This window comes from Hyla sarda, unplaced genomic scaffold (assembly GCF_029499605.1).
Source record: "Hyla sarda isolate aHylSar1 unplaced genomic scaffold, aHylSar1.hap1 scaffold_197, whole genome shotgun sequence".
NCBI lineage: Eukaryota > Metazoa > Chordata > Amphibia > Anura > Hylidae > Hyla > Hyla sarda.
Genome location: NW_026608627.1, coordinates 38862 through 59940, shown reverse-complemented (window position 1 = coordinate 59940; position 21079 = coordinate 38862). Strand labels below are relative to the sequence as shown.

The 21079-nt window shown below is 46.2% G+C and overlaps 10 non-coding genes across 10 annotated transcripts; all 10 read right to left on the bottom strand.

Moving 5' to 3' along the window:
- Positions 1 to 330: 330 nt before the first annotated feature.
- LOC130317017 (U2 spliceosomal RNA) lies at positions 331 to 521 on the bottom strand. The gene has a single exon (XR_008864209.1). It is a non-coding gene; the product is annotated as a U2 spliceosomal RNA (small nuclear RNA).
- A 2093-nt stretch (positions 522 to 2614) lies between these two features.
- On the bottom strand, positions 2615 to 2805 carry LOC130317015 (U2 spliceosomal RNA). Its single transcript, XR_008864207.1, has one exon. It is a non-coding gene; the product is annotated as a U2 spliceosomal RNA (small nuclear RNA).
- Positions 2806 to 4893: 2088 nt separating this feature from the next.
- On the bottom strand, positions 4894 to 5084 carry LOC130317014 (U2 spliceosomal RNA). Its single transcript, XR_008864206.1, has one exon. It is a non-coding gene; the product is annotated as a U2 spliceosomal RNA (small nuclear RNA).
- Positions 5085 to 7173: 2089 nt separating this feature from the next.
- Positions 7174 to 7364, bottom strand: LOC130317013 (U2 spliceosomal RNA). Its single transcript, XR_008864205.1, has one exon. It is a non-coding gene; the product is annotated as a U2 spliceosomal RNA (small nuclear RNA).
- A 2087-nt stretch (positions 7365 to 9451) lies between these two features.
- Positions 9452 to 9642, bottom strand: LOC130317012 (U2 spliceosomal RNA). The gene has a single exon (XR_008864204.1). It is a non-coding gene; the product is annotated as a U2 spliceosomal RNA (small nuclear RNA).
- A 2092-nt stretch (positions 9643 to 11734) lies between these two features.
- On the bottom strand, positions 11735 to 11925 carry LOC130317011 (U2 spliceosomal RNA). The gene has a single exon (XR_008864203.1). It is a non-coding gene; the product is annotated as a U2 spliceosomal RNA (small nuclear RNA).
- Positions 11926 to 14008: 2083 nt separating this feature from the next.
- Positions 14009 to 14199, bottom strand: LOC130317005 (U2 spliceosomal RNA). Its single transcript, XR_008864202.1, has one exon. It is a non-coding gene; the product is annotated as a U2 spliceosomal RNA (small nuclear RNA).
- A 2084-nt stretch (positions 14200 to 16283) lies between these two features.
- Positions 16284 to 16474, bottom strand: LOC130316993 (U2 spliceosomal RNA). Its single transcript, XR_008864191.1, has one exon. It is a non-coding gene; the product is annotated as a U2 spliceosomal RNA (small nuclear RNA).
- Positions 16475 to 18567: 2093 nt separating this feature from the next.
- Positions 18568 to 18758, bottom strand: LOC130316981 (U2 spliceosomal RNA). Its single transcript, XR_008864180.1, has one exon. It is a non-coding gene; the product is annotated as a U2 spliceosomal RNA (small nuclear RNA).
- A 2089-nt stretch (positions 18759 to 20847) lies between these two features.
- Positions 20848 to 21038, bottom strand: LOC130316969 (U2 spliceosomal RNA). The gene has a single exon (XR_008864169.1). It is a non-coding gene; the product is annotated as a U2 spliceosomal RNA (small nuclear RNA).
- Between the last annotated feature and the right edge of the window lie 41 nt (positions 21039 to 21079).

The window sequence follows — 21079 nt, the reverse complement described above, 5'->3', positions numbered from 1 at the left end:
ATCTTATTTTGTCAATTAGGAACATTCAGCACCCACCCGCTATCAAGGCAGCTGCCTATCATGTCATGCCCTACCTGCACAGGTGTGCTGGCTACTCAAATGATCCAATTAAGGAGGCCATTTAGTCAGCAGCAGCAGAAGTCCTGTGCCTGGACGCTCCAACAGCGGCCAGACACAAGCAGAAGCAGCAGAAGCAGCAGCAGCACCACCTTTTGTTTTTTGGCTGCAGCAGCAGCAGCAGCAGCAGCAAGGCCCACAGGGCTGGCTAGCTGGCTAGCCAGCAAGCAGGTAGCAATGAAAGTAGGAATCTTTCTTTTTAACCCTGTAAGGGGGTGGTGCACTGTACCCGAAGATACTGCCATATCGGGTCAATGCATAGGGCGACGGAAGCAAGCTTCGAAATCGGCCCCCGTTCTCAAAAATCCATTTAATATATGGTCCCCAGATAGGGGACGTATCAGATATTAAACTGATAAGAACAGATACTACACTTGATCTTAGCCAAAAGGCCGAGAAGCGATAACCGTGAAAGGGGCGGGCCCAACAAGGTCCCCTTCATGGGCACTATCACTGCTTGCTGTCAGGGAGGCTGCCAGACAATTTTCCATGCACACTCTGGGCTGGGGGGCAGTCAACCACCAGTACACACAGCAGAACCTAAACCCATACCATTATTGCTAAGCAGCAAGACAGGGGCCCATTGCACTCCCACGGGGCCTTTTTAAATGCAATCCATAACCCGGATTTGCCAGGAACCCTTCTTACTCCTCCTACTTGCATGTGACACTGGGCTTAGGATCTGCATAGGAAACACACACACAAGCACACACCTACCTTTGTTGCCTGCAGATGCCTCCTTGGCTGTCCCCAAACGGTATCAAACCAACACCCACGGGAAGCTGTAAGCATAGAGGACATGCCTGCACCCCATTGGACTTACCTGTGTGGGTTAAATCCGGGTTATTTGACAACCTATGGCGGTGATGGTTCTGCTCAGGCAGAGCAGTGCTGATGCTCCTCATAAAGCTGTCGCTGCTGTGAAGGTTCTAGGTGACATCACAATCCCTATGGTTACATACACGACAAAGCTGGGTTGTTGTTGTTTACACTCTGCAAGGCCTGTGGAAGTGAGTGACATCATAGCACTGTAGTTCTGAGGGTTCTAGATGGATGCAACAATCTCCTGTTGCTTCTATGAAGGCCATAATAGACGACATCACCAAACAGCTCCATAGTCACATACACAGCAAAGGAGAGATGTTGTTTACACCTAGTGATGTCAGTGGTATTGAGTGACATCACAGCACAGTGCTAAGGCTCCTGGGCCTGGACACAGCAGCGGCTGCAATATCTCAACGGAGAATACGTTTATATATATGTGTGTGTGTGCGCGTATATATATATATATATATATATATATATATATATATATATATATATATTTCTCCGCCGAAATCACTTTTAAACCCATTTCCACCTTTTTTTCCCTTCTCTTCCTCTTACTTTTTTTTCACGTTTTTTTACGTTTTTCTCCTTTTCGCCTCTTTTCTGGGCGTATTATTCTTCTTTTTCTTCTTTTTTTTCGTCTAATGCATACCCCATCAGTGCAGCAATGCTTATTCAATACCGCCAGCAGATGGAGACACTGGGGGATAATTTTCTAAGGATTTATACTGATTTTTCCTGTCTGAATTTGTCGCACAGAAAGTTGCAGGCCAAATATGTGTGACATTTCTGCGACTTTAGCTTCTAGAGCATTTTTACAACATTATACATAGGTGCTGAATACATAAAAAGCGACTGTTCAGCGACAGACAAGTCGCATCGGCTGAAAGTAGGCCAGAATGTCAGTCCATGTTGGAGCAGGTTTAGATACAGTCTAAAGCATAGATCTCAAAGTCTGTGCACAGAATTTAGCAAGGGCCTCGCACCTTCTGATGCATCAGGTAGGTGCACTATAGCATAGCCTAACCCTCTGTACTTTGGTCTATATTGATGCGGGACATAGACAGCCAGCTGATGACCAATCCATTAGTGCAATGGATGGCTGGAAGCATTTGTCTTTGCCTTTGCAATACCACAGAAGCAATGCATGGTCAATGTACAGCAATGACACACCTGTGTGAACAGCCAGGAGACCCCCCCATGTTATGTTACATAGTTACATAGTTAGTACGGTCGAAAAAAGACATATGTCCATCAAGTTCAACCAGGGAATTAAGGGGTAGGGGTGTGGCGCGATATTGGGGAAGGGATGAGATTTTATATTTCTTCATAAGCATTAATCTTATTTTGTCAATTAGGAACATTCAGCACCCACCCGCTATCAAGGCAGCTGCCTATCATGTCATGCCCTACCTGCACAGGTGTGCTGGCTACTCAAATGATCCAATTAAGGAGGCCATTTAGTCAGCAGCAGCAGAAGTCCTGTGCCTGGACGCTCCAACAGCGGCCAGACACAAGCAGAAGCAGCAGAAGCAGCAGCAGCACCACCTTTTGTTTTTTGGCTGCAGCAGCAGCAGCAGCAGCAGCAAGGCCCACAGGGCTGGCTAGCTGGCTAGCCAGCAAGCAGGTAGCAATGAAAGTAGGAATCTTTCTTTTTAACCCTGTAAGGGGGTGGTGCACTGTACCCGAAGATACTGCCATATCGGGTCAATGCATAGGGCGACGGAAGCAAGCTTCGAAATCGGCCCCCGTTCTCAAAAATCCATTTAATATATGGTCCCCAGATAGGGGACGTATCAGATATTAAACTGATAAGAACAGATACTACACTTGATCTTAGCCAAAAGGCCGAGAAGCGATAACCGTGAAAGGGGCGGGCCCAACAAGGTCCCCTTCATGGGCACTATCACTGCTTGCTGTCAGGGAGGCTGCCAGACAATTTTCCATGCACACTCTGGGCTGGGGGGCAGTCAACCACCAGTACACACAGCAGAACCTAAACCCATACCATTATTGCTAAGCAGCAAGACAGGGGCCCATTGCACTCCCACGGGGCCTTTTTAAATGCAATCCATAACCCGGATTTGCCAGGAACCCTTCTTACTCCTCCTACTTGCATGTGACACTGGGCTTAGGATCTGCATAGGAAACACACACACAAGCACACACCTACCTTTGTTGCCTGCAGATGCCTCCTTGGCTGTCCCCAAACGGTATCAAACCAACACCCACGGGAAGCTGTAAGCATAGAGGACATGCCTGCACCCCATTGGACTTACCTGTGTGGGTTAAATCCGGGTTATTTGACAACCTATGGCGGTGATGGTTCTGCTCAGGCAGAGCAGTGCTGATGCTCCTCATAAAGCTGTCGCTGCTGTGAAGGTTCTAGGTGACATCACAATCCCTATGGTTACATACACGACAAAGCTGGGTTGTTGTTGTTTACACTCTGCAAGGCCTGTGGAAGTGAGTGACATCATAGCACTGTAGTTCTGAGGGTTCTAGATGGATGCAACAATCTCCTGTTGCTTCTATGAAGGCCATAATAGACGACATCACCAAACAGCTCCATAGTCACATACACAGCAAAGGAGAGATGTTGTTTACACCTAGTGATGTCAGTGGTATTGAGTGACATCACAGCACAGTGCTAAGGCTCCTGGGCCTGGACACAGCAGCGGCTGCAATATCTCAACGGAGAATACGTTTATATATATGTGTGTGTGTGCGCGTATATATATATATATATATATATATATATATATATATATATATATATTTCTCCGCCGAAATCACTTTTAAACCCATTTCCACCTTTTTTTCCCTTCTCTTCCTCTTACTTTTTTTTCACGTTTTTTTACGTTTTTCTCCTTTTCGCCTCTTTTCTGGGCGTATTATTCTTCTTTTTCTTCTTTTTTTTCGTCTAATGCATACCCCATCAGTGCAGCAATGCTTATTCAATACCGCCAGCAGATGGAGACACTGGGGGATAATTTTCTAAGGATTTATACTGATTTTTCCTGTCTGAATTTGTCGCACAGAAAGTTGCAGGCCAAATATGTGTGACATTTCTGCGACTTTAGCTTCTAGAGCATTTTTACAACATTATACATAGGTGCTGAATACATAAAAAGCGACTGTTCAGCGACAGACAAGTCGCATCGGCTGAAAGTAGGCCAGAATGTCAGTCCATGTTGGAGCAGGTTTAGATACAGTCTAAAGCATAGATCTCAAAGTCTGTGCACAGAATTTAGCAAGGGCCTCGCACCTTCTGATGCATCAGGTAGGTGCACTATAGCATAGCCTAACCCTCTGTACTTTGGTCTATATTGATGCGGGACATAGACAGCCAGCTGATGACCAATCCATTAGTGCAATGGATGGCTGGAAGCATTTGTCTTTGCCTTTGCAATACCACAGAAGCAATGCATGGTCAATGTACAGCAATGACACACCTGTGTGAACAGCCAGGAGACCCCCCCATGTTATGTTACATAGTTACATAGTTAGTACGGTCGAAAAAAGACATATGTCCATCAAGTTCAACCAGGGAATTAAGGGGTAGGGGTGTGGCGCGATATTGGGGAAGGGATGAGATTTTATATTTCTTCATAAGCATTAATCTTATTTTGTCAATTAGGAACATTCAGCACCCACCCGCTATCAAGGCAGCTGCCTATCATGTCATGCCCTACCTGCACAGGTGTGCTGGCTACTCAAATGATCCAATTAAGGAGGCCATTTAGTCAGCAGCAGCAGAAGTCCTGTGCCTGGACGCTCCAACAGCGGCCAGACACAAGCAGAAGCAGCAGAAGCAGCAGCAGCACCACCTTTTGTTTTTTGGCTGCAGCAGCAGCAGCAGCAGCAAGGCCCACAGGGCTGGCTAGCTGGCTAGCCAGCAAGCAGGTAGCAATGAAAGTAGGAATCTTTCTTTTTAACCCTGTAAGGGGGTGGTGCACTGTACCCGAAGATACTGCCATATCGGGTCAATGCATAGGGCGACGGAAGCAAGCTTCGAAATCGGCCCCCGTTCTCAAAAATCCATTTAATATATGGTCCCCAGATAGGGGACGTATCAGATATTAAACTGATAAGAACAGATACTACACTTGATCTTAGCCAAAAGGCCGAGAAGCGATAACCGTGAAAGGGGCGGGCCCAACAAGGTCCCCTTCATGGGCACTATCACTGCTTGCTGTCAGGGAGGCTGCCAGACAATTTTCCATGCACACTCTGGGCTGGGGGGCAGTCAACCACCAGTACACACAGCAGAACCTAAACCCATACCATTATTGCTAAGCAGCAAGACAGGGGCCCATTGCACTCCCACGGGGCCTTTTTAAATGCAATCCATAACCCGGATTTGCCAGGAACCCTTCTTACTCCTCCTACTTGCATGTGACACTGGGCTTAGGATCTGCATAGGAAACACACACACAAGCACACACCTACCTTTGTTGCCTGCAGATGCCTCCTTGGCTGTCCCCAAACGGTATCAAACCAACACCCACGGGAAGCTGTAAGCATAGAGGACATGCCTGCACCCCATTGGACTTACCTGTGTGGGTTAAATCCGGGTTATTTGACAACCTATGGCGGTGATGGTTCTGCTCAGGCAGAGCAGTGCTGATGCTCCTCATAAAGCTGTCGCTGCTGTGAAGGTTCTAGGTGACATCACAATCCCTATGGTTACATACACGACAAAGCTGGGTTGTTGTTGTTTACACTCTGCAAGGCCTGTGGAAGTGAGTGACATCATAGCACTGTAGTTCTGAGGGTTCTAGATGGATGCAACAATCTCCTGTTGCTTCTATGAAGGCCATAATAGACGACATCACCAAACAGCTCCATAGTCACATACACAGCAAAGGAGAGATGTTGTTTACACCTAGTGATGTCAGTGGTATTGAGTGACATCACAGCACAGTGCTAAGGCTCCTGGGCCTGGACACAGCAGCGGCTGCAATATCTCAACGGAGAATACGTTTATATATATGTGTGTGTGTGCGCGTATATATATATATATATATATATATATATATATATATATATATATTTCTCCGCCGAAATCACTTTTAAACCCATTTCCACCTTTTTTTCCCTTCTCTTCCTCTTACTTTTTTTTCACGTTTTTTTACGTTTTTCTCCTTTTCGCCTCTTTTCTGGGCGTATTATTCTTCTTTTTCTTCTTTTTTTTCGTCTAATGCATACCCCATCAGTGCAGCAATGCTTATTCAATACCGCCAGCAGATGGAGACACTGGGGGATAATTTTCTAAGGATTTATACTGATTTTTCCTGTCTGAATTTGTCGCACAGAAAGTTGCAGGCCAAATATGTGTGACATTTCTGCGACTTTAGCTTCTAGAGCATTTTTACAACATTATACATAGGTGCTGAATACATAAAAAGCGACTGTTCAGCGACAGACAAGTCGCATCGGCTGAAAGTAGGCCAGAATGTCAGTCCATGTTGGAGCAGGTTTAGATACAGTCTAAAGCATAGATCTCAAAGTCTGTGCACAGAATTTAGCAAGGGCCTCGCACCTTCTGATGCATCAGGTAGGTGCACTATAGCATAGCCTAACCCTCTGTACTTTGGTCTATATTGATGCGGGACATAGACAGCCAGCTGATGACCAATCCATTAGTGCAATGGATGGCTGGAAGCATTTGTCTTTGCCTTTGCAATACCACAGAAGCAATGCATGGTCAATGTACAGCAATGACACACCTGTGTGAACAGCCAGGAGACCCCCCCATGTTATGTTACATAGTTACATAGTTAGTACGGTCGAAAAAAGACATATGTCCATCAAGTTCAACCAGGGAATTAAGGGGTAGGGGTGTGGCGCGATATTGGGGAAGGGATGAGATTTTATATTTCTTCATAAGCATTAATCTTATTTTGTCAATTAGGAACATTCAGCACCCACCCGCTATCAAGGCAGCTGCCTATCATGTCATGCCCTACCTGCACAGGTGTGCTGGCTACTCAAATGATCCAATTAAGGAGGCCATTTAGTCAGCAGCAGCAGAAGTCCTGTGCCTGGACGCTCCAACAGCGGCCAGACACAAGCAGAAGCAGCAGAAGCAACAGCAGCACCACCTTTTGTTTTTTGGCTGCAGCAGCAGCAGCAGCAGCAGCAAGGCCCACAGGGCTGGCTAGCTGGCTAGCCAGCAAGCAGGTAGCAATGAAAGTAGGAATCTTTCTTTTTAACCCTGTAAGGGGGTGGTGCACTGTACCCGAAGATACTGCCATATCGGGTCAATGCATAGGGCGACGGAAGCAAGCTTCGAAATCGGCCCCCGTTCTCAAAAATCCATTTAATATATGGTCCCCAGATAGGGGACGTATCAGATATTAAACTGATAAGAACAGATACTACACTTGATCTTAGCCAAAAGGCCGAGAAGCGATAACCGTGAAAGGGGCGGGCCCAACAAGGTCCCCTTCATGGGCACTATCACTGCTTGCTGTCAGGGAGGCTGCCAGACAATTTTCCATGCACACTCTGGGCTGGGGGGCAGTCAACCACCAGTACACACAGCAGAACCTAAACCCATACCATTATTGCTAAGCAGCAAGACAGGGGCCCATTGCACTCCCACGGGGCCTTTTTAAATGCAATCCATAACCCGGATTTGCCAGGAACCCTTCTTACTCCTCCTACTTGCATGTGACACTGGGCTTAGGATCTGCATAGGAAACACACACACAAGCACACACCTACCTTTGTTGCCTGCAGATGCCTCCTTGGCTGTCCCCAAACGGTATCAAACCAACACCCACGGGAAGCTGTAAGCATAGAGGACATGCCTGCACCCCATTGGACTTACCTGTGTGGGTTAAATCCGGGTTATTTGACAACCTATGGCGGTGATGGTTCTGCTCAGGCAGAGCAGTGCTGATGCTCCTCATAAAGCTGTCGCTGCTGTGAAGGTTCTAGGTGACATCACAATCCCTATGGTTACATACACGACAAAGCTGGGTTGTTGTTGTTTACACTCTGCAAGGCCTGTGGAAGTGAGTGACATCATAGCACTGTAGTTCTGAGGGTTCTAGATGGATGCAACAATCTCCTGTTGCTTCTATGAAGGCCATAATAGACGACATCACCAAACAGCTCCATAGTCACATACACAGCAAAGGAGAGATGTTGTTTACACCTAGTGATGTCAGTGGTATTGAGTGACATCACAGCACAGTGCTAAGGCTCCTGGGCCTGGACACAGCAGCGGCTGCAATATCTCAACGGAGAATACGTTTATATATATGTGTGTGTGTGCGCGTATATATATATATATATATATATATATATATATATATATATATTTCTCCGCCGAAATCACTTTTAAACCCATTTCCACCTTTTTTTCCCTTCTCTTCCTCTTACTTTTTTTTCACGTTTTTTTACGTTTTTCTCCTTTTCGCCTCTTTTCTGGGCGTATTATTCTTCTTTTTCTTCTTTTTTTTCGTCTAATGCATACCCCATCAGTGCAGCAATGCTTATTCAATACCGCCAGCAGATGGAGACACTGGGGGATAATTTTCTAAGGATTTATACTGATTTTTCCTGTCTGAATTTGTCGCACAGAAAGTTGCAGGCCAAATATGTGTGACATTTCTGCGACTTTAGCTTCTAGAGCATTTTTACAACATTATACATAGGTGCTGAATACATAAAAAGCGACTGTTCAGCGACAGACAAGTCGCATCGGCTGAAAGTAGGCCAGAATGTCAGTCCATGTTGGAGCAGGTTTAGATACAGTCTAAAGCATAGATCTCAAAGTCTGTGCACAGAATTTAGCAAGGGCCTCGCACCTTCTGATGCATCAGGTAGGTGCACTATAGCATAGCCTAACCCTCTGTACTTTGGTCTATATTGATGCGGGACATAGACAGCCAGCTGATGACCAATCCATTAGTGCAATGGATGGCTGGAAGCATTTGTCTTTGCCTTTGCAATACCACAGAAGCAATGCATGGTCAATGTACAGCAATGACACACCTGTGTGAACAGCCAGGAGACCCCCCCATGTTATGTTACATAGTTACATAGTTAGTACGGTCGAAAAAAGACATATGTCCATCAAGTTCAACCAGGGAATTAAGGGGTAGGGGTGTGGCGCGATATTGGGGAAGGGATGAGATTTTATATTTCTTCATAAGCATTAATCTTATTTTGTCAATTAGGAACATTCAGCACCCACCCGCTATCAAGGCAGCTGCCTATCATGTCATGCCCTACCTGCACAGGTGTGCTGGCTACTCAAATGATCCAATTAAGGAGGCCATTTAGTCAGCAGCAGCAGAAGTCCTGTGCCTGGACGCTCCAACAGCGGCCAGACACAAGCAGAAGCAGCAGAAGCAGCAGCAGCACCACCTTTTGTTTTTTGGCTGCAGCAGCAGCAGCAGCAGCAGCAAGGCCCACAGGGCTGGCTAGCTGGCTAGCCAGCAAGCAGGTAGCAATGAAAGTAGGAATCTTTCTTTTTAACCCTGTAAGGGGGTGGTGCACTGTACCCGAAGATACTGCCATATCGGGTCAATGCATAGGGCGACGGAAGCAAGCTTCGAAATCGGCCCCCGTTCTCAAAAATCCATTTAATATATGGTCCCCAGATAGGGGACGTATCAGATATTAAACTGATAAGAACAGATACTACACTTGATCTTAGCCAAAAGGCCGAGAAGCGATAACCGTGAAAGGGGCGGGCCCAACAAGGTCCCCTTCATGGGCACTATCACTGCTTGCTGTCAGGGAGGCTGCCAGACAATTTTCCATGCACACTCTGGGCTGGGGGGCAGTCAACCACCAGTACACACAGCAGAACCTAAACCCATACCATTATTGCTAAGCAGCAAGACAGGGGCCCATTGCACTCCCACGGGGCCTTTTTAAATGCAATCCATAACCCGGATTTGCCAGGAACCCTTCTTACTCCTCCTACTTGCATGTGACACTGGGCTTAGGATCTGCATAGGAAACACACACACAAGCACACACCTACCTTTGTTGCCTGCAGATGCCTCCTTGGCTGTCCCCAAACGGTATCAAACCAACACCCACGGGAAGCTGTAAGCATAGAGGACATGCCTGCACCCCATTGGACTTACCTGTGTGGGTTAAATCCGGGTTATTTGACAACCTATGGCGGTGATGGTTCTGCTCAGGCAGAGCAGTGCTGATGCTCCTCATAAAGCTGTCGCTGCTGTGAAGGTTCTAGGTGACATCACAATCCCTATGGTTACATACACGACAAAGCTGGGTTGTTGTTGTTTACACTCTGCAAGGCCTGTGGAAGTGAGTGACATCATAGCACTGTAGTTCTGAGGGTTCTAGATGGATGCAACAATCTCCTGTTGCTTCTATGAAGGCCATAATAGACGACATCACCAAACAGCTCCATAGTCACATACACAGCAAAGGAGAGATGTTGTTTACACCTAGTGATGTCAGTGGTATTGAGTGACATCACAGCACAGTGCTAAGGCTCCTGGGCCTGGACACAGCAGCGGCTGCAATATCTCAACGGAGAATACGTTTATATATATGTGTGTGTGTGCGCGTATATATATATATATATATATATATATATATATATATATATATATTTCTCCGCCGAAATCACTTTTAAACCCATTTCCACCTTTTTTTCCCTTCTCTTCCTCTTACTTTTTTTTCACGTTTTTTTACGTTTTTCTCCTTTTCGCCTCTTTTCTGGGCGTATTATTCTTCTTTTTCTTCTTTTTTTTCGTCTAATGCATACCCCATCAGTGCAGCAATGCTTATTCAATACCGCCAGCAGATGGAGACACTGGGGGATAATTTTCTAAGGATTTATACTGATTTTTCCTGTCTGAATTTGTCGCACAGAAAGTTGCAGGCCAAATATGTGTGACATTTCTGCGACTTTAGCTTCTAGAGCATTTTTACAACATTATACATAGGTGCTGAATACATAAAAAGCGACTGTTCAGCGACAGACAAGTCGCATCGGCTGAAAGTAGGCCAGAATGTCAGTCCATGTTGGAGCAGGTTTAGATACAGTCTAAAGCATAGATCTCAAAGTCTGTGCACAGAATTTAGCAAGGGCCTCGCACCTTCTGATGCATCAGGTAGGTGCACTATAGCATAGCCTAACCCTCTGTACTTTGGTCTATATTGATGCGGGACATAGACAGCCAGCTGATGACCAATCCATTAGTGCAATGGATGGCTGGAAGCATTTGTCTTTGCCTTTGCAATACCACAGAAGCAATGCATGGTCAATGTACAGCAATGACACACCTGTGTGAACAGCCAGGAGACCCCCCCATGTTATGTTACATAGTTACATAGTTAGTACGGTCGAAAAAAGACATATGTCCATCAAGTTCAACCAGGGAATTAAGGGGTAGGGGTGTGGCGCGATATTGGGGAAGGGATGAGATTTTATATTTCTTCATAAGCATTAATCTTATTTTGTCAATTAGGAACATTCAGCACCCACCCGCTATCAAGGCAGCTGCCTATCATGTCATGCCCTACCTGCACAGGTGTGCTGGCTACTCAAATGATCCAATTAAGGAGGCCATTTAGTCAGCAGCAGCAGAAGTCCTGTGCCTGGACGCTCCAACAGCGGCCAGACACAAGCAGAAGCAGCAGAAGCAGCAGCAGCACCACCTTTTGTTTTTTGGCTGCAGCAGCAGCAGCAGCAGCAGCAGCAAGGCCCACAGGGCTGGCTAGCTGGCTAGCCAGCAAGCAGGTAGCAATGAAAGTAGGAATCTTTCTTTTTAACCCTGTAAGGGGGTGGTGCACTGTACCCGAAGATACTGCCATATCGGGTCAATGCATAGGGCGACGGAAGCAAGCTTCGAAATCGGCCCCCGTTCTCAAAAATCCATTTAATATATGGTCCCCAGATAGGGGACGTATCAGATATTAAACTGATAAGAACAGATACTACACTTGATCTTAGCCAAAAGGCCGAGAAGCGATAACCGTGAAAGGGGCGGGCCCAACAAGGTCCCCTTCATGGGCACTATCACTGCTTGCTGTCAGGGAGGCTGCCAGACAATTTTCCATGCACACTCTGGGCTGGGGGGCAGTCAACCACCAGTACACACAGCAGAACCTAAACCCATACCATTATTGCTAAGCAGCAAGACAGGGGCCCATTGCACTCCCACGGGGCCTTTTTAAATGCAATCCATAACCCGGATTTGCCAGGAACCCTTCTTACTCCTCCTACTTGCATGTGACACTGGGCTTAGGATCTGCATAGGAAACACACACACAAGCACACACCTACCTTTGTTGCCTGCAGATGCCTCCTTGGCTGTCCCCAAACGGTATCAAACCAACACCCACGGGAAGCTGTAAGCATAGAGGACATGCCTGCACCCCATTGGACTTACCTGTGTGGGTTAAATCCGGGTTATTTGACAACCTATGGCGGTGATGGTTCTGCTCAGGCAGAGCAGTGCTGATGCTCCTCATAAAGCTGTCGCTGCTGTGAAGGTTCTAGGTGACATCACAATCCCTATGGTTACATACACGACAAAGCTGGGTTGTTGTTGTTTACACTCTGCAAGGCCTGTGGAAGTGAGTGACATCATAGCACTGTAGTTCTGAGGGTTCTAGATGGATGCAACAATCTCCTGTTGCTTCTATGAAGGCCATAATAGACGACATCACCAAACAGCTCCATAGTCACATACACAGCAAAGGAGAGATGTTGTTTACACCTAGTGATGTCAGTGGTATTGAGTGACATCACAGCACAGTGCTAAGGCTCCTGGGCCTGGACACAGCAGCGGCTGCAATATCTCAACGGAGAATACGTTTATATATATGTGTGTGTGTGCGCGTATATATATATATATATATATATATATATATATATATATTTCTCCGCCGAAATCACTTTTAAACCCATTTCCACCTTTTTTTCCCTTCTCTTCCTCTTACTTTTTTTTCACGTTTTTTTACGTTTTTCTCCTTTTCGCCTCTTTTCTGGGCGTATTATTCTTCTTTTTCTTCTTTTTTTTCGTCTAATGCATACCCCATCAGTGCAGCAATGCTTATTCAATACCGCCAGCAGATGGAGACACTGGGGGATAATTTTCTAAGGATTTATACTGATTTTTCCTGTCTGAATTTGTCGCACAGAAAGTTGCAGGCCAAATATGTGTGACATTTCTGCGACTTTAGCTTCTAGAGCATTTTTACAACATTATACATAGGTGCTGAATACATAAAAAGCGACTGTTCAGCGACAGACAAGTCGCATCGGCTGAAAGTAGGCCAGAATGTCAGTCCATGTTGGAGCAGGTTTAGATACAGTCTAAAGCATAGATCTCAAAGTCTGTGCACAGAATTTAGCAAGGGCCTCGCACCTTCTGATGCATCAGGTAGGTGCACTATAGCATAGCCTAACCCTCTGTACTTTGGTCTATATTGATGCGGGACATAGACAGCCAGCTGATGACCAATCCATTAGTGCAATGGATGGCTGGAAGCATTTGTCTTTGCCTTTGCAATACCACAGAAGCAATGCATGGTCAATGTACAGCAATGACACACCTGTGTGAACAGCCAGGAGACCCCCCCATGTTATGTTACATAGTTACATAGTTAGTACGGTCGAAAAAAGACATATGTCCATCAAGTTCAACCAGGGAATTAAGGGGTAGGGGTGTGGCGCGATATTGGGGAAGGGATGAGATTTTATATTTCTTCATAAGCATTAATCTTATTTTGTCAATTAGGAACATTCAGCACCCACCCGCTATCAAGGCAGCTGCCTATCATGTCATGCCCTACCTGCACAGGTGTGCTGGCTACTCAAATGATCCAATTAAGGAGGCCATTTAGTCAGCAGCAGCAGAAGTCCTGTGCCTGGACGCTCCAACAGCGGCCAGACACAAGCAGAAGCAGCAGAAGCAGCAGCAGCACCACCTTTTGTTTTTTGGCTGCAGCAGCAGCAGCAGCAGCAGCAAGGCCCACAGGGCTGGCTAGCTGGCTAGCCAGCAAGCAGGTAGCAATGAAAGTAGGAATCTTTCTTTTTAACCCTGTAAGGGGGTGGTGCACTGTACCCGAAGATACTGCCATATCGGGTCAATGCATAGGGCGACGGAAGCAAGCTTCGAAATCGGCCCCCGTTCTCAAAAATCCATTTAATATATGGTCCCCAGATAGGGGACGTATCAGATATTAAACTGATAAGAACAGATACTACACTTGATCTTAGCCAAAAGGCCGAGAAGCGATAACCGTGAAAGGGGCGGGCCCAACAAGGTCCCCTTCATGGGCACTATCACTGCTTGCTGTCAGGGAGGCTGCCAGACAATTTTCCATGCACACTCTGGGCTGGGGGGCAGTCAACCACCAGTACACACAGCAGAACCTAAACCCATACCATTATTGCTAAGCAGCAAGACAGGGGCCCATTGCACTCCCACGGGGCCTTTTTAAATGCAATCCATAACCCGGATTTGCCAGGAACCCTTCTTACTCCTCCTACTTGCATGTGACACTGGGCTTAGGATCTGCATAGGAAACACACACACAAGCACACACCTACCTTTGTTGCCTGCAGATGCCTCCTTGGCTGTCCCCAAACGGTATCAAACCAACACCCACGGGAAGCTGTAAGCATAGAGGACATGCCTGCACCCCATTGGACTTACCTGTGTGGGTTAAATCCGGGTTATTTGACAACCTATGGCGGTGATGGTTCTGCTCAGGCAGAGCAGTGCTGATGCTCCTCATAAAGCTGTCGCTGCTGTGAAGGTTCTAGGTGACATCACAATCCCTATGGTTACATACACGACAAAGCTGGGTTGTTGTTGTTTACACTCTGCAAGGCCTGTGGAAGTGAGTGACATCATAGCACTGTAGTTCTGAGGGTTCTAGATGGATGCAACAATCTCCTGTTGCTTCTATGAAGGCCATAATAGACGACATCACCAAACAGCTCCATAGTCACATACACAGCAAAGGAGAGATGTTGTTTACACCTAGTGATGTCAGTGGTATTGAGTGACATCACAGCACAGTGCTAAGGCTCCTGGGCCTGGACACAGCAGCGGCTGCAATATCTCAACGGAGAATACGTTTATATATATGTGTGTGTGTGCGCGTATATATATATATATATATATATATATATATATATATATATATTTCTCCGCCGAAATCACTTTTAAACCCATTTCCACCTTTTTTTCCCTTCTCTTCCTCTTACTTTTTTTTCACGTTTTTTTACGTTTTTCTCCTTTTCGCCTCTTTTCTGGGCGTATTATTCTTCTTTTTCTTCTTTTTTTTCGTCTAATGCATACCCCATCAGTGCAGCAATGCTTATTCAATACCGCCAGCAGATGGAGACACTGGGGGATAATTTTCTAAGGATTTATACTGATTTTTCCTGTCTGAATTTGTCGCACAGAAAGTTGCAGGCCAAATATGTGTGACATTTCTGCGACTTTAGCTTCTAGAGCATTTTTACAACATTATACATAGGTGCTGAATACATAAAAAGCGACTGTTCAGCGACAGACAAGTCGCATCGGCTGAAAGTAGGCCAGAATGTCAGTCCATGTTGGAGCAGGTTTAGATACAGTCTAAAGCATAGATCTCAAAGTCTGTGCACAGAATTTAGCAAGGGCCTCGCACCTTCTGATGCATCAGGTAGGTGCACTATAGCATAGCCTAACCCTCTGTACTTTGGTCTATATTGATGCGGGACATAGACAGCCAGCTGATGACCAATCCATTAGTGCAATGGATGGCTGGAAGCATTTGTCTTTGCCTTTGCAATACCACAGAAGCAATGCATGGTCAATGTACAGCAATGACACACCTGTGTGAACAGCCAGGAGACCCCCCCATGTTATGTTACATAGTTACATAGTTAGTACGGTCGAAAAAAGACATATGTCCATCAAGTTCAACCAGGGAATTAAGGGGTAGGGGTGTGGCGCGATATTGGGGAAGGGATGAGATTTTATATTTCTTCATAAGCATTAATCTTATTTTGTCAATTAGGAACATTCAGCACCCACCCGCTATCAAGGCAGCTGCCTATCATGTCATGCCCTACCTGCACAGGTGTGCTGGCTACTCAAATGATCCAATTAAGGAGGCCATTTAGTCAGCAGCAGCAGAAGTCCTGTGCCTGGACGCTCCAACAGCGGCCAGACACAAGCAGAAGCAGCAGAAGCAGCAGCAGCACCACCTTTTGTTTTTTGGCTGCAGCAGCAGCAGCAGCAGCAAGGCCCACAGGGCTGGCTAGCTGGCTAGCCAGCAAGCAGGTAGCAATGAAAGTAGGAATCTTTCTTTTTAACCCTGTAAGGGGGTGGTGCACTGTACCCGAAGATACTGCCATATCGGGTCAATGCATAGGGCGACGGAAGCAAGCTTCGAAATCGGCCCCCGTTCTCAAAAATCCATTTAATATATGGTCCCCAGATAGGGGACGTATCAGATATTAAACTGATAAGAACAGATACTACACTTGATCTTAGCCAAAAGGCCGAGAAGCGATAACCGTGAAAGGGGCGGGCCCAACAAGGTCCCCTTCATGGGCACTATCACTGCTTGCTGTCAGGGAGGCTGCCAGACAATTTTCCATGCACACTCTGGGCTGGGGGGCAGTCAACCACCAGTACACACAGCAGAACCTAAACCCATACCATTATTGCTAAGCAGCAAGACAGGGGCCCATTGCACTCCCACGGGGCCTTTTTAAATGCAATCCATAACCCGGATTTGCCAGGAACCCTTCTTACTCCTCCTACTTGCATGTGACACTGGGCTTAGGATCTGCATAGGAAACACACACACAAGCACACACCTACCTTTGTTGCCTGCAGATGCCTCCTTGGCTGTCCCCAAACGGTATCAAACCAACACCCACGGGAAGCTGTAAGCATAGAGGACATGCCTGCACCCCATTGGACTTACCTGTGTGGGTTAAATCCGGGTTATTTGACAACCTATGGCGGTGATGGTTCTGCTCAGGCAGAGCAGTGCTGATGCTCCTCATAAAGCTGTCGCTGCTGTGAAGGTTCTAGGTGACATCACAATCCCTATGGTTACATACACGACAAAGCTGGGTTGTTGTTGTTTACACTCTGCAAGGCCTGTGGAAGTGAGTGACATCATAGCACTGTAGTTCTGAGGGTTCTAGATGGATGCAACAATCTCCTGTTGCTTCTATGAAGGCCATAATAGACGACATCACCAAACAGCTCCATAGTCACATACACAGCAAAGGAGAGATGTTGTTTACACCTAGTGATGTCAGTGGTATTGAGTGACATCACAGCACAGTGCTAAGGCTCCTGGGCCTGGACACAGCAGCGGCTGCAATATCTCAACGGAGAATACGTTTATATATATGTGTGTGTGTGCGCGTATATATATATATATATATATATATATATATATATATATATATATATATTTCTCCGCCGAAATCACTTTTAAACCCATTTCCACCTTTTTTTCCCTTCTCTTCCTCTTACTTTTTTTTCACGTTTTTTTACGTTTTTCTCCTTTTCGCCTCTTTTCTGGGCGTATTATTCTTCTTTTTCTTCTTTTTTTTCGTCTAATGCATACCCCATCAGTGCAGCAATGCTTATTCAATACCGCCAGCAGATGGAGACACTGGGGGATAATTTTCTAAGGATTTATACTGATTTTTCCTGTCTGAATTTGTCGCACAGAAAGTTGCAGGCCAAATATGTGTGACATTTCTGCGACTTTAGCTTCTAGAGCATTTTTACAACATTATACATAGGTGCTGAATACATAAAAAGCGACTGTTCAGCGACAGACAAGTCGCATCGGCTGAAAGTAGGCCAGAATGTCAGTCCATGTTGGAGCAGGTTTAGATACAGTCTAAAGCATAGATCTCAAAGTCTGTGCACAGAATTTAGCAAGGGCCTCGCACCTTCTGATGCATCAGGTAGGTGCACTATAGCATAGCCTAACCCTCTGTACTTTGGTCTATATTGATGCGGGACATAGACAGCCAGCTGATGACCAATCCATTAGTGCAATGGATGGCTGGAAGCATTTGTCTTTGCCTTTGCAATACCACAGAAGCAATGCATGGTCAATGTACAGCAATGACACACCTGTGTGAACAGCCAGGAGACCCCCCCATGTTATGTTACATAGTTACATAGTTAGTACGGTCGAAAAAAGACATATGTCCATCAAGTTCAACCAGGGAATTAAGGGGTAGGGGTGTGGCGCGATATTGGGGAAGGGATGAGATTTTATATTTCTTCATAAGCATTAATCTTATTTTGTCAATTAGGAACATTCAGCACCCACCCGCTATCAAGGCAGCTGCCTATCATGTCATGCCCTACCTGCACAGGTGTGCTGGCTACTCAAATGATCCAATTAAGGAGGCCATTTAGTCAGCAGCAGCAGAAGTCCTGTGCCTGGACGCTCCAACAGCGGCCAGACACAAGCAGAAGCAGCAGAAGCAGCAGCAGCACCACCTTTTGTTTTTTGGCTGCAGCAGCAGCAGCAGCAGCAGCAAGGCCCACAAGGCTGGCTAGCTGGCTAGCCAGCAAGCAGGTAGCAATGAAAGTAGGAATCTTTCTTTTTAACCCTGTAAGGGGGTGGTGCACTGTACCCGAAGATACTGCCATATCGGGTCAATGCATAGGGCGACGGAAGCAAGCTTCGAAATCGGCCCCCGTTCTCAAAAATCCATTTAATATATGGTCCCCAGATAGGGGACGTATCAGATATTAAACTGATAAGAACAGATACTACACTTGATCTTAGCCAAAAGGCCGAGAAGCGATAACCGTGAAAGGGGCGGGCCCAACAAGGTCCCCTTCATGGGCACTATCACTGCTTGCTGTCAGGGAGGCTGCCAGACAATTTTCCATGCACACTCTGGGCTGGGGGGCAGTCAACCACCAGTACACACAGCAGAACCTAAACCCATACCATTATTGCTAAGCAGCAAGACAGGGGCCCATTGCACTCCCACGGGGCCTTTTTAAATGCAATCCATAACCCGGATTTGCCAGGAACCCTTCTTACTCCTCCTACTTGCATGTGACACTGGGCTTAGGATCTGCATAGGAAACACACACACAAGCACACACCTACCTTTGTTGCCTGCAGATGCCTCCTTGGCTGTCCCCAAACGGTATCAAACCAACACCCACGGGAAGCTGTAAGCATAGAGGACATGCCTGCACCCCATTGGACTTACCTGTGTGGGTTAAATCCGGGTTATTTGACAACCTATGGCGGTGATGGTTCTGCTCAGGCAGAGCAGTGCTGATGCTCCTCATAAAGCTGTCGCTGCTGTGAAGGTTCTAGGTGACATCACAATCCCTATGGTTACATACACGACAAAGCTGGGTTGTTGTTGTTTACACTCTGCAAGGCCTGTGGAAGTGAGTGACATCATAGCACTGTAGTTCTGAGGGTTCTAGATGGATGCAACAATCTCCTGTTGCTTCTATGAAGGCCATAATAGACGACATCACCAAACAGCTCCATAGTCACATACACAGCAAAGGAGAGATGTTGTTTACACCTAGTGATGTCAGTGGTATTAAGTGACATCACAGCACAGTGCTAAGGCTCCTGGGCCTGGACACAGCAGCGGCTGCAATATCTCAACGGAGAATACGTTTATATATATGTGTGTGTGTGCGCGTATATATATATATATATATATATATATATATATATATATATATATTTCTCCGCCGAAATCACTTTTAAACCCATTTCCACCTTTTTTTCCCTTCTCTTCCTCTTACTTTTTTTTCACGTTTTTTTACGTTTTTCTCCTTTTCGCCTCTTTTCTGGGCGTATTATTCTTCTTTTTCTTCTTTTTTTTCGTCTAATGCATACCCCATCAGTGCAGCAATGCTTATTCAATACCGCCAGCAGATGGAGACACTGGGGGATAATTTTCTAAGGATTTATACTGATTTTTCCTGTCTGAATTTGTCGCACAGAAAGTTGCAGGCCAAATATGTGTGACATTTCTGCGACTTTAGCTTCTAGAGCATTTTTACAACATTATACATAGGTGCTGAATACATAAAAAGCGACTGTTCAGCGACAGACAAGTCGCATCGGCTGAAAGTAGGCCAGAATGTCAGTCCATGTTGGAGCAGGTTTAGATACAGTCTAAAGCATAGATCTCAAAGTCTGTGCACAGAATTTAGCAAGGGCCTCGCACCTTCTGATGCATCAGGTAGGTGCACTATAGCATAGCCTAACCCTCTGTACTTTGGTCTATATTGATGCGGGACATAGACAGCCAGCTGATGACCAATCCATTAGTGCAATGGATGGCTGGAAGCATTTGTCTTTGCCTTTGCAATACCACAGAAGCAATGCATGGTCAATGTACAGCAATGACACACCTGTGTGAACAGCCAGGAGACCCCCCCATGTTATGTTACATAGTTACATAGTTAGTACGGTCGAAAAAAGACATATGTCCATCAAGTTCAACCAGGGAATTAAGGGGTAGGGGTGTGGCGCGATATTGGGGAAGGGATGAGATTTTATATTTCTTCATAAGCATTAATCTTATTTTGTCAATTAGGAACATTCAGCACCCACCCGCTATCAAGGCAGCTGCCTATCATGTCATGCCCTACCTGCACAGGTGTGCTGGCTACTCAAATGATCCAATTAAGGAGGCCATTTAGTCAGCAGCAGCAGAAGTCCTGTGCCTGGACGCTCCAACAGCGGCCAGACACAAGCAGAAGCAGCAGAAGCAGCAGCAGCACCACCTTTTGTTTTTTGGCTGCAGCAGCAGCAGCAGCAGCAGCAAGGCCCACAGGGCTGGCTAGCTGGCTAGCCAGCAAGCAGGTAGCAATGAAAGTAGGAATCTTTCTTTTTAACCCTGTAAGGGGGTGGTGCACTGTACCCGAAGATACTGCCATATCGGGTCAATGCATAGGGCGACGGAAGCAAGCTTCGAAATCGGCCCCCGTTCTCAAAAATCCATTTAATATATGGTCCCCAGATAGGGGACGTATCAGATATTAAACTGATAAGAACAGATACTACACTTGATCTTAGCCAAAAGGCCGAGAAGCGATAACCGTGAAAGGGGCGGGCCCAACAAGGTCCCCTTCATGGG